The 11491-nt window shown below is 34.9% G+C and overlaps 1 pseudogene; it reads right to left on the reverse strand.

Annotated features, from left to right (window-relative positions):
* Window positions 1–2010: 2010 nt before the first annotated feature.
* Window positions 2011–2376, reverse strand: LOC148791624 (cysteine proteinase inhibitor 1 pseudogene; annotated as a pseudogene).
* Window positions 2377–11491: the final 9115 nt, after the last annotated feature.

Genomic DNA, 11491 nt, shown 5'->3' on the forward strand with positions numbered 1-11491 from the left:
GTAGCATCCATTAGCGAAAAATGACTTAAATATAGGATTTAATAGGAGAAAATGAGAGTTAATACCTAAAGTATAAGACTTAATAAGAGGGATTAAATGAAGTGAAAAGTAATAATTGTATTTACATTTTCAACCCTTACAATTAGAGATGGATTAAATACACAACTATGGACATTTTAGTAGGCATTAAAATGACTTTTATACCCTTTTCTCAAACAAAGAAATAGATGGTAATTTAAGTTCAATATAACATTCACTCTACATCCGCACTTATATATATTATAAAGCGATTAGGTCCCACGTCAACAACCCTCTCGTTCTCTCTTTTCTCCTTAAACCTCTTTCCATTCCCCCTTACTCCTTCCTAGCCCTTCCATGTAGCAAAGTTGCAGCCCTCTCTTTTCCTAAACTATCTGTCCCACCTAAAATTCTTCCTAAAACACCTCTTAATTTATATTGCCATGTGTCAGTCCTCTCTTCTTCACCAGAGTTCCACTCTCTCTCTCTCTCTCTCCTATGTTACCAATCACTTAGCCAATTGCCTCAACCCCCTCCTAAAATTTCTCCTAAACAATCTCTCCCATTTAAAAACTAAAAACATGGTTAAATTAATTTGTGAAATATTTTTATATTTTCAACAATTACTAATATTATTGAATATTATTTAGTAAATATCATTACCTAAACTATAATTCTTCGTAATCTTGGTAAATTGAAAATTTTAATTACTAAGAATTACTTGCTAAAAATTACTAATTTTGGTAATTTAATTTCAGAAGTTTTCTGAAAATTAATTACTGAAATCAATAAATATTAAAAAATTAATAATTAATTAAAATATTAATAATTAAAAATTATTAGTAATTTTTAGCAATAAGTAGTTATTGATATTTTCAGTAATTTTGGTCAATTTATTAATATTTAATGATATTATCAAATAATAATTAAAAATTTTCAGTAATTTTTAGAGGAAATTTAGTTTCAATAAATATAAACTTATTTTTTTATAATTTCAGTTATTTTGATATTTACTATAAATTTTTAGCAATAATTAGTGATTTTGGTAATTTAGTAAAAGTTAAATTATAAAACTTCCTTCTCACCCAAGTATAGGATACTTGGGTGTGTTATGGGTTTATGGGATGACTCCATGTGTAGAGAATGGGTGGATTGGGGGCGGGAATCATACTCCCCATCCCAGTCTCAAGTTTAAAATTAATCCCCATAAAAAATTATTGCCTGCATCCCCAGTCCTCAACGAATCCCATCGGGGACTTGAGTGCTTGAATTTTTTTAATTAAAACTTTGTTTCTAGAAAGGTATTTATTTAATTATTAATTTAAAAATGAAGGTATTTATTTATTTATTCCTATTAATCCATCCCCATCCTGCCTCCGACTAAGGCAATCTCCATCCCCATTCTCGCATGATCAGGGAAGCTGGGTACTTAGCAGAGATGGAGAAAATTGCCATCCCTACCCTCGGGTTGTATAACATATATATATATATATATATGAATAGCATGACTGTTTTCCCAAGCCCAAAAGTTTGCCACACTAATCTTTGACCGTGGTTGCAGCAAATACGAGATCATCCAATCCAATCCAACAAGCATAATGGATTTTTCAAATCCAAGTTAATTTGATTGGATATAGATAGCATCCATGAAAGCAGCTGGCATAGATTGAGACAATTGTGCAAAACATATTAACCACAATAAATTCTTTATTATGAAGAAACAATAAGTGTACAAGATATAGGAATTAAGATTTCGTTCTCACACTGTCCTTACAGCTCTTGCAGCCAAGAAGTATTGGGAATGCACCGCTGCAAGGGCTGTGAAAACGGTGTGAGGATGGATTTTGTTGGAAGGAAATCCATGTTTACAAGATAGCATAAGATGTCTAATCCAAATTAAAGGAGAAGACATTCAATTCCGCTACATGCAACATAAGCAAATTCAAGATTATCACCTACAATTAATTAAGCTGAGAAATTTTATTTTGGGCTCTAAATCTGTCTGAAAGATGTAAGACTGGAAGGCGTCCCACCCTTCTCCAAGACAACAGCCTCGTATTTTTTGATAGCCGAGCCTTCCTTTGCTGCAATTATAAGGCGATAACTGGTGCCGCCTCCGGCAGATTGTGTCTCACCCTGAATCAACTCGTTGGGTACGAGTTTTGTCTTGGCTTCCTTATTGTGCTGAGAGACAGCGTACTCTGCGATCTCATGGATAAATGGATCATCCACATCTACAATGGGTTTCCATCCACCAAGTAGCGACCGTGACGGCCTAACAGTGCCAGAGACTCCATCAAGGAGAATAAAGGAATAAGCTAGGAGAGAAACGAGAAGAAGAAGAGATTTGATTTCCATTTTGTCGCTGGGCAATGTGCGTGATATGTTTGAGATCTGCCCTGGAATTTATAGCCGCTTTGGGTATTTTAGCTTCATAGTCTGTGTCTGGTTCAAAGTTGTCCTTCAATGGTGAAACGGTAAACACGGGTCTTTTTTTTTTTTTTTTTTGGTTTAAACGTTAAATACGGGTTCTTGTATGAAAACATGGACTTGCGTTTGAATCCGGATTTCCTGCACTCAAAATGGTGTGGGCAGCCGTGCTCTTCAAATCAGAAATGAACACGACTGGTGTTTACATGTGCACCCTGCTCTCATGTGTGGATGAGTACCAAACTCTTTGTATAAGAAATATGAATGAAGAAAATAATGCATAAAAAAATTGGATTGTAAGATTTAAACCATGAATTTCAGACATTTCAGAATGTTTTCTGGAACTCGTAGTCTGGAATCGAACGATTGAGATATTTGGTCCTCTAACATCATACCATGATAATAAAGGATTTGGTTCTGATTTTACTTTCCCTTGGTGTTGATAATCCTGTAAAAAGGTATACAGTCCTTGGTGCTTGCTTGGAGAGAAGATGATGCAATCATCGTTGTATATATGGAATCTGTTGAAGCAGCACCATTTTCCATCCTACTGAATAGACCTGAACTTAAATGAAGAAGAATGGGGGAGGTAAGTGTGTTCGAATTGTTCCCAGGTCTCTCTCTCGCCCTCGTCTGCCATGTTTGAGATATAGAATACTTCAAGAGATCCTCTTGTAGTTCTATCCAACATGAAGCTACATATATTATTTAAGCACAGACGGCAAGCTTCGCCCCTAGCTGAAGATTGAAGAAGATGGTCTTCTGTGATCGTTATAGCACCTTGGTTTAATGAAGTTTTCTTTCGGAGTCCAAAGGCGGCAAGTCTCAAAAGACTTCGGTTCCCTCTCTTTTTCTCACTTTTACCATTTTTTAATTTCAAAGAAATATTATTATAATTTAACAAAGTTTTACCGTTTGCTCTATAAACGAGGTGTCCATGACGTGTTTATTTCTTATTCCGAGAGCACCGCTGCGCATACCATTCCGAGTGCAGGAGATCCAGGAGATTCAGACTCCTTGCATTTTTAATGTTGTTCTTTCAATTTTTTTTTTTTCTTTCTGATAAAAGTAATTTCAGGGTTCTAGACATGAATTTGATGTTGTAATATTTTCTTTGGGCAATAAAAGTAGGAGTGGCAATTGGGTGGGCTTGGGCGGATTGGTTTGGGTTGTGTTTCAATCCAATTTCTCTAACCTGCCTCCATTTAAAAAAAAAAAAATTAAATGGGTTGGAATCAACCCAAACTCACCTTGACCAAATCCAACCCTTTACCCATTAATTTTATACATACATAAATTACATTAAGTTATAACATAGATTATAATAAATATAAAGAATGAAAAAAATAGAAAAAATACAAGAAAGTATAACAAAATTTCTAATGAAACAAAGAAAATGAAAAAAAAAAACAAAATTGTAGAGGTAAATGACATGAATGAAACCTTTTCTAAAAACATATAATGTATTGGCAAGGTCAAATTGAGTTCTGATATAAGCAAACTCAAATCCATATTCAGGTTAGTGGAGGCCTTGGTCCACTCCAAAATTAACAAGTGGAAAAATAATCCCAGGTAAATGTATGGTTAATATGTTAGTTACACATGTGCATAGCTGTGTTCATACACTGATCCTGTGGACTTTTCATGGGTTATAAAAGTTAAATTTGATTATAGAATATTAACTTATAACTTAAGAGGATTAGTTGGTAGGATTCTGACTCGATATAGAAGTGTTCAAATTAAATTCCATTGCCACCAAGGTTGAGAGATGGGCCATCCCCGTTGTATAATCCCGTGAAATAAAAAAGAAAATGTTAACATAACTTTACCATAAACTTGTGTGTGCATATAGGTGCTCTTACCAGTATGTATTATGCATTAACAAAGTTAGCCTGAGTTCGGATGGAACCAAACTCGGTCCAAATTAACTCAGATTAATGGAGGCCTTGGTCCATCCCTAAGTCACTGAATGGCAAACGCCTTGGTCCATCAAATGAAAATAAAAGCCTCACCTTTGAAAAAAAAAAAAAAAATTGACTGGGCTAAACAAAGTTGCATATCAATTTATTTGAACAAAAAAAAAACAGTTTAAGGGTTGTCCTTCAACGTGAGTTGTTTTTTTGTTTTCTGTTGTGTATTAAAAAATAGATATAATATTTACAATCGAACCGAGTTAATTGTAGACTCATTTACTAATCGAACCAAGCTTGAACCTAATGAAGTTTAATTTGTGAAGCTCATCAGCTTATATTATATAATATTTTTAGTTTTCATATATATAATGTTTATATGTACAATTTTTTTTTTATTTTTTATATGAAACTCAATTCACTATTGAACTCGAGCCGCAAACGTGTTTTCAAATTTTTAATTTAATGAACATGTATTCATCTAGTGATTTGATGTCGGAGGTAGGGGTGGAACAAGTTGGTTCTTTTTAGTCTTGTGCCGATTTGGGGTTTGTTTTGGGTGGTGCTGGGTTGGGCCTGGATATATAGTTTTGGTGGTGGGCCTTGTATTTTCTAAGGTCTGAGTGTTTGTTTTTCTATGGGTCCTTATTTTAATTTTTGTTTCTTTTTAGGGTTTGGTGGAGGCGTTCAAATGGCCCCTTGTATCTTCTCTTGCGTTCATTCTCTTTTTTTATTTTAATAAAATTTTTATTTTTATTAACCAAAATGGAACATGAATTGTTTAATGAAATAAAACCAACAACCTATTTTTGTTAAAATTTGTGTTTCATTTTTTTACAAATATGGTGATTTTAATGAAAACAAACACACACATTCATGATCTAGAATACCCCAAATTAAGTATAAGTTTGGCATCGATACTGCATATACAGCACCGTTTGTGTGGGTTAGAAGCACCGTTTTCTGGCTGCCAGGTAGGACATTTCCTGGGGCAACAGCAACACCTTTTGTTTGGCATCAGTATTCCGTATCTGTTTTCAGCACTGGAACCCATTATAAAAAATCCACGTTACTGCCACATCATATCCTCGTTGGCAGCAACAAGCTCCAAATTGAGAAAACGTCGAATTTAACACTAATACCCACAATCATTTGACAATGAGGATAACTCAAACTTGTGAGCTTTGGCAACCATTTGGATGACAATATTAATTGCTTCTTATTTTCCTGTATACTTTCTATTCTGGGCAAGTATCAGAATACTCTGTTTTGAGTTGTATCTACTTTAAATTCTATATGTGATCTTTGGATTTGCATTTCTTTGGGAGTTTCTAAAGGAAGCAAACCCTTATCTAGCATGAATTGTCTAGTTGAGTCCTACCTAATCCTCTCCATTCAACAAACATAAGATTTAGCTAAGAAACAAAATGCATGATTGTACTTACTAATCGGATTGTTGAATAAAAAAGGAAAGACATAGCTTAATACTATTTATTTCTAATTTGAACAGTCCAAAACCCTTTTTTTCTTGGTACATCTGATGGAGAGGTTGAGGACCCGGATCATATTATGCAAAGGGTAGTTGAACAAAGTATTTAAGCTAGGAGGACTGATTAGAGAATTCAAGCATAAAATTAGGGCATCAGAAGAGCGGCTTCAATTTTTACATGTACAATCAAACTGTGTTGACTACAGTAGCTCTCATCTCACCGAATTTATATTTTGACAATCGAATATGGTCAGTGTAAATTTTTAAAATCTATCGATCCCAATTTCCATCAACAATTAAACCGGTTTATATTTTTTATCGATATAAAATTGAATTTATACCTAAAACAAATGCAGCCTAGACAGCAAACAAATATTGGAAAACAAAACATTTAAATAAAAATTTAAAGTAAAACTTAAAAAACTTGTTTGACAAGAGAACAATTTGAATACGAGCTTGAACCTGCGGTTTCTAACGAAAAGAAAATAATCGTTTCATATAGGAGATACGATTCACACATACCAGAGAAACGACATAGCTTGGTCATATTTTAACCAATTTCTTCAATTCAACCCCTTTCCTCTTTCCTCTATCAATCCTTTGTTGCATCCAATATCAAAGACAGCCCAGTTGTGAATACTTTTTTGATATTTTAGAAAAACCAAAGTGATTTGCAAAGTTCAACCCGTCTTAATAGATTTGATTAGCAAAGGAGCCGCAAAACACGAACCTTGAGTTTGACACTTCCAAATTCCGAAACCCATCTACTAAAAAACATTTTTCAATCAGGAGATAGAAGATCCATATTTTGTTCTTGAGCCTCCTAAACACCATATCATCGTCTAGCAACACCTTACCTCTTTTGTTTCTAAGCTTCTTTCTTCAACAACACCCTGAATCCCAAAAGGTAAAGTACTCGTACCATCGTCAACACAGCGTCGTCCTAAAGAAGAAAAGCTGCTAATTTCTGTTTTGCTTGCATTGTTTTATCATTTTCTTGTTTTTTTACTTGGCGTGAATCAGCTAGTTGTCTAAATTCCTCTTTGCTCCATATGTTGCTTCTTCTCTTTGGAAAAGATGATGTTTATTAACTTATTTTATTTGTTTGAAATATTTTCCATAAAAAACCTAAAAAACAATGTAATAGAAGGTATCTAATCCCTGTTGTGAAAGAGAGAGACAATGAACAAAGGCATTCAAGTTGTGAAAGTTTTTTAAAAAAAAGGACAATTTGGTCTAAAAAGGTTAATTTTTTATCCTATTCACGGTTTTTGTAATTTTTTTGAAAATATATCTGATTTTGCCGATTCATCTAACTTTATTAATTTTTTTGTAAAAATCCGAAAATCTATAAATTGGAGCCCATGCCCATTTCAAGGGGACTTTCCTAGATTTTAGGGACTCTTAACCCATTATGCATTGGATATCCATTTTTTCTCTCTTCTCTCTTGTAACCACCAACTCACTTTCCTCATCTAGCAAACTATAGTGGTTTGATCCCTCATTGGAGGGTATATAGGTATTTTTTGGTCCAGCCACCTTTGTTTCTCTTCTATTTTTTTTCCCTTCATCTTGCCACCTTAGAATATCAGGGCATGGACCACATCTCCACTTCCTTATAGTAGCTGACTAGCTGCTGCATTTATGAAAATTTGATGACTTTTAATTGTATGTTTGGTCGGTGCATAGGGATTTGGGGTTAGTTTAGATGGTGAAATTATTGTTTAACAATGGATCAGTGGCTGGACTTGTGTTGATTGTTTTGTGTTTCACACCGATTTGTATGCTTATGACTTTGTAACATCTTGATGTTGTTGTGATCATTCTTTTCCCGTAGAAGTTAATATCTTGACGTTGCTGTTTAGAGTGTAAATGCAATGCAAACAAAATTAGTTGTTCATTAGTTTTAGGCAAGGTTTTAAATTTTGCAACGTGTCAGTCTGTATCGATTGATACATATCATTTTGGAAGAGTTTTGATACATATAACATGTATAATTAGATGGTTTCATATTTTTTCATCAATATCGGCCAATACAACCCGAAACAGGCCAATAGGCACTATGTATCACCCTAATTTAATTTCCCTCTCCTTTTTAAATTTAAATTTAATTCATCTCTTCTCTCTCTCATTAATATCAATTTTAATTAAGCCTTTAAGTTTGAGACCTCACTAAATGCTAATATTATTTAATTAAATGCTCATTTGAGTTACATTTAATTTAGGCATTTAATATGTCATTAAATGTTATTTAAATCAAATAACTTGTTAAAAATCACAAACTGAAGGTAACAAGTTTCGAACCCAAGTCATTTGCTTACAACAATAATTAATTAATTATTATGACAACCTTGGTGGATGTTTCCCAATAAATGCTAAAATTTAGTTATTAATATTTATATAATAATAAGATAAATGCAAATTATATTTATTTATTAAAAATTAGGGTATATATTAACTTGTATACATAATAAATATTATCTAAATCTATATAATAAATATTAACTAATAATTGACTTCAAAAAATATTAACTAATAAATATTAGTATATATGCACACACATACATTTTAGTTCTTCTATTATTTTTCAACGGTTACTAATTATATCTCGATACTTTACATAAACCATTAAAGAATATTTTTATGTTTAAATAAATTAGTTATAATTATATAAAAATCATTTTTATTGTTGTTCATATTTTTAAGGATTTGTTTTTGGATTTTCTAGTGTATCCATGCATATCTTGATTTTTGGTCTATATTTATGCGTTTCCAAAGCATATATCGATACGTCTCTTAAAATTACCTTTCCGATACACCTTGCATTTTCGATACTTTGAACCTTGGTTTTAAGTAATTATTTATCTCAAGAACATAAATTTAATTAGCAAGTTAGAAGATTAAACAAAGCTAGAAAGGTTTTGAATAAATAGAGGCAAGCCATTCTTTTGAACAAGGATTTAAAAGGACAAATTTCTTAAACTACCTTTATGGTTTAGCTAATTGACTAACTCTACCCTTACTAGAATACTCTTAGGAGGCGTTCTTTTTTTCAGATTTTGAGAAGGGGGAAAGCTGGTCAATGGGATGTTGATTCCCATTGACCAAGAAAACCCATATTCTTTTTTCAGATTTATATGGGATCGGGTAAGTGATACCCATCTCGTAGTTGAATAAATAACTTTCCCATTTGGGAAAAAGTTGCCAACACTTGATTGGGATAAAAATACGCCTTTTAATAATGGATTTTTATGGCTAAAATGGTCATTGCCTTATTTAAATGGGAAATAAAAGAACATGAGTAAATGCACTTACCCAAATAAGTAACTTATCAAAAAGCGCATCCATTTGGTTTGTAGGAATAGGGGTCTGGAATCGGAATCGGAATAGACTATTTTAATTCCAGCTATTTGGTTGGACAGAATCAGAATCTCATTCCCATTCCTGCTCGAATGCCATTCTCCCCATTTGAAGAAATGACCATTCCCTGATTTTAATTCTCATTCTCATTCATGAACCAAACAGGAATAGACTAAAACAAAATTTCCATGTAACAACTACCCGTTGAATGGTCACTCATCGAGCTCAAACCGAAAACTTTGCACTAACCAGCATCTATTTCCATCAAAATCAAATCATCTCTCTCTCTACGGTTATGGTCCATTACCATACCCAACAAATTTTTAAGAATAAAGAAATTAACAATAAAATTCAAAACGAAAATAAAACAGAGTGAAAGCTTGTTGCAGATTAAATCTCCCTTGCCGTGGGTTCGCTTGTTGTACAAACAAAATGTAAACTTTGCTTGTGGGGCCTTCAAATCTCTCTAATGTGGTGTCAATTGGAAGGTTATCCTGCCAGCACCTCGACAGCTGCTTTATTCCCATGCTTGATCATGCTTCGGTCGAGTATTGCAACTGGTTGGGGGTATAGAGAGTCGTCCTTTGTTAATGGCGATAAAATCAAGCCGACCTTAGCATTCTCTCCCAGCTTCTTCTTCACCCAAGAGAACCGGGATACAGGAATGTCGAAGAGAACCATAACATTCTTCAAATGTATCAGATGGCAGATAGAGTCTGTTCATCGTCTTCGACGAAGAAGAGAGTGACAACAGCAGCAAGAATCCCCTTCCCTCCGACTTCTCTCTATTCTCCCACATTAATCATCCCTTTCTATACCCCTTCGGCCCTTCCTCTCCCTCTGTAGATCCCCCTTCGTCATCCTCTCCGACGAGAGCAGAGGAGCAGGAGCAGTGGTGACTTAACTCGAGTTTGATGTTTCTCTAGCGCGTAGCAGTGTTTCCCCCCTTTAATCCTGAGGCTCTCCCTCCGTAGATCTCCCTTCATCCTCTTCTACGAGAGAAGAGGAGCGGCAACAATGGTGACTTAACTTGAGTTTGGTGTTCCTCTAGTGCGTCCGCAATGTTTCCCCTTTTAATCCTAAGGGCGCACCACAAAAGAAAACTGAATTTTTCTTCTGAAAATTCCTTTTCGAATTCTCAGAGTTGATCGTACTGGTAGCCACTAGAGTCATCGTCCCCTAACAATCATCACTGCCGGACCCTAGCAATACCACCCGAGAATCCCCGTCACACGACTACCGTTCCACGGATTCCGAGTCCGAACCTAACGGTGCCTCCCTCTGCAAGAAGGATTCGGATTCGGAGGCTCAGAAGTTACCAATCGGATCTCGAAGCGTTAAGAATCCTTTGTTGTTCGCCTCCTGTTCCACTACTCCGTCGATGGAGAGGTCGCCGAAGAGCCCCACCGCATCGAAGACGAAGACGAAAGCTATCGGAATTGAAGACGGTAGTCGGCAACTGAGGCACTGAACCGTGGTGTTTTCCCTTTTTCCTTGTGCCGAAGCAAGGCACAGTTTTGAGTGGGTGATGGAGGTGAGGAGAGAGAGTGAGAGATAGAGGAGAAGAACCATCGCGCTGTTGCAACTACGAAGGCGAAGGAGGTGAAGAGAGAGAGGAGAGAGAACTTTCAAAGAGTATTTTCAGAATTTTTTAAAGAGAGGAGAGAGACTGCCTTGAAAGGACCCATGAAAATTAATGAGAAGGAAGGTTTTAATGTAGAGAATATGTAAATAGTAAGGGTGAGTTATTTATTTAGCTAAACCATAAGGGGTAGTTTAAGAAATTTGTCTTTTAGGGACCAGTTTCTAGATCAATATAGAACTGTTCTAGCGACCAGTTTGTGGGTTGTTGACTAAATGAACAGCTTTCCACTCATCTTTCTTAAAATACTTAAAATACCTCTCGGTTTTGCACAATGGACTAATTAAAGTATTCTCCTTTGGTTTAATAATCCCTTAAAAAGTATCCTTAGCTTTTTGAAAATTTAAACAACACCGTTATCTCTTGGTAGAAGGGTAGATATGTCTGTTTTACCCCTCATTTCTTTTCAAATTTTCAGAACATGACAAACAAAATCTATAAGAACCAATAGTGGTGGTGGAAGTGGCAGTGTTTCTAGTCAAGAAGAAATGAATAGGGGGTGGTGGAGAGTAAAAAGAAGAAGAAGAAGAAGAAGAAAGAAGAAAGATGGGTGCTGTATTTTGCAACTTTGTGTTTTCGTATCAGTGTTTGCTGTTGGGACGGAGTGGACAAAATATGATTTTGTGTCTTAGGTGTGCCCTG

This window comes from Nelumbo nucifera, chromosome 5 (genome assembly GCF_055504915.1).
Source record: "Nelumbo nucifera cultivar China Antique chromosome 5, China Antique-T2T, whole genome shotgun sequence".
NCBI lineage: Eukaryota > Viridiplantae > Streptophyta > Magnoliopsida > Proteales > Nelumbonaceae > Nelumbo > Nelumbo nucifera.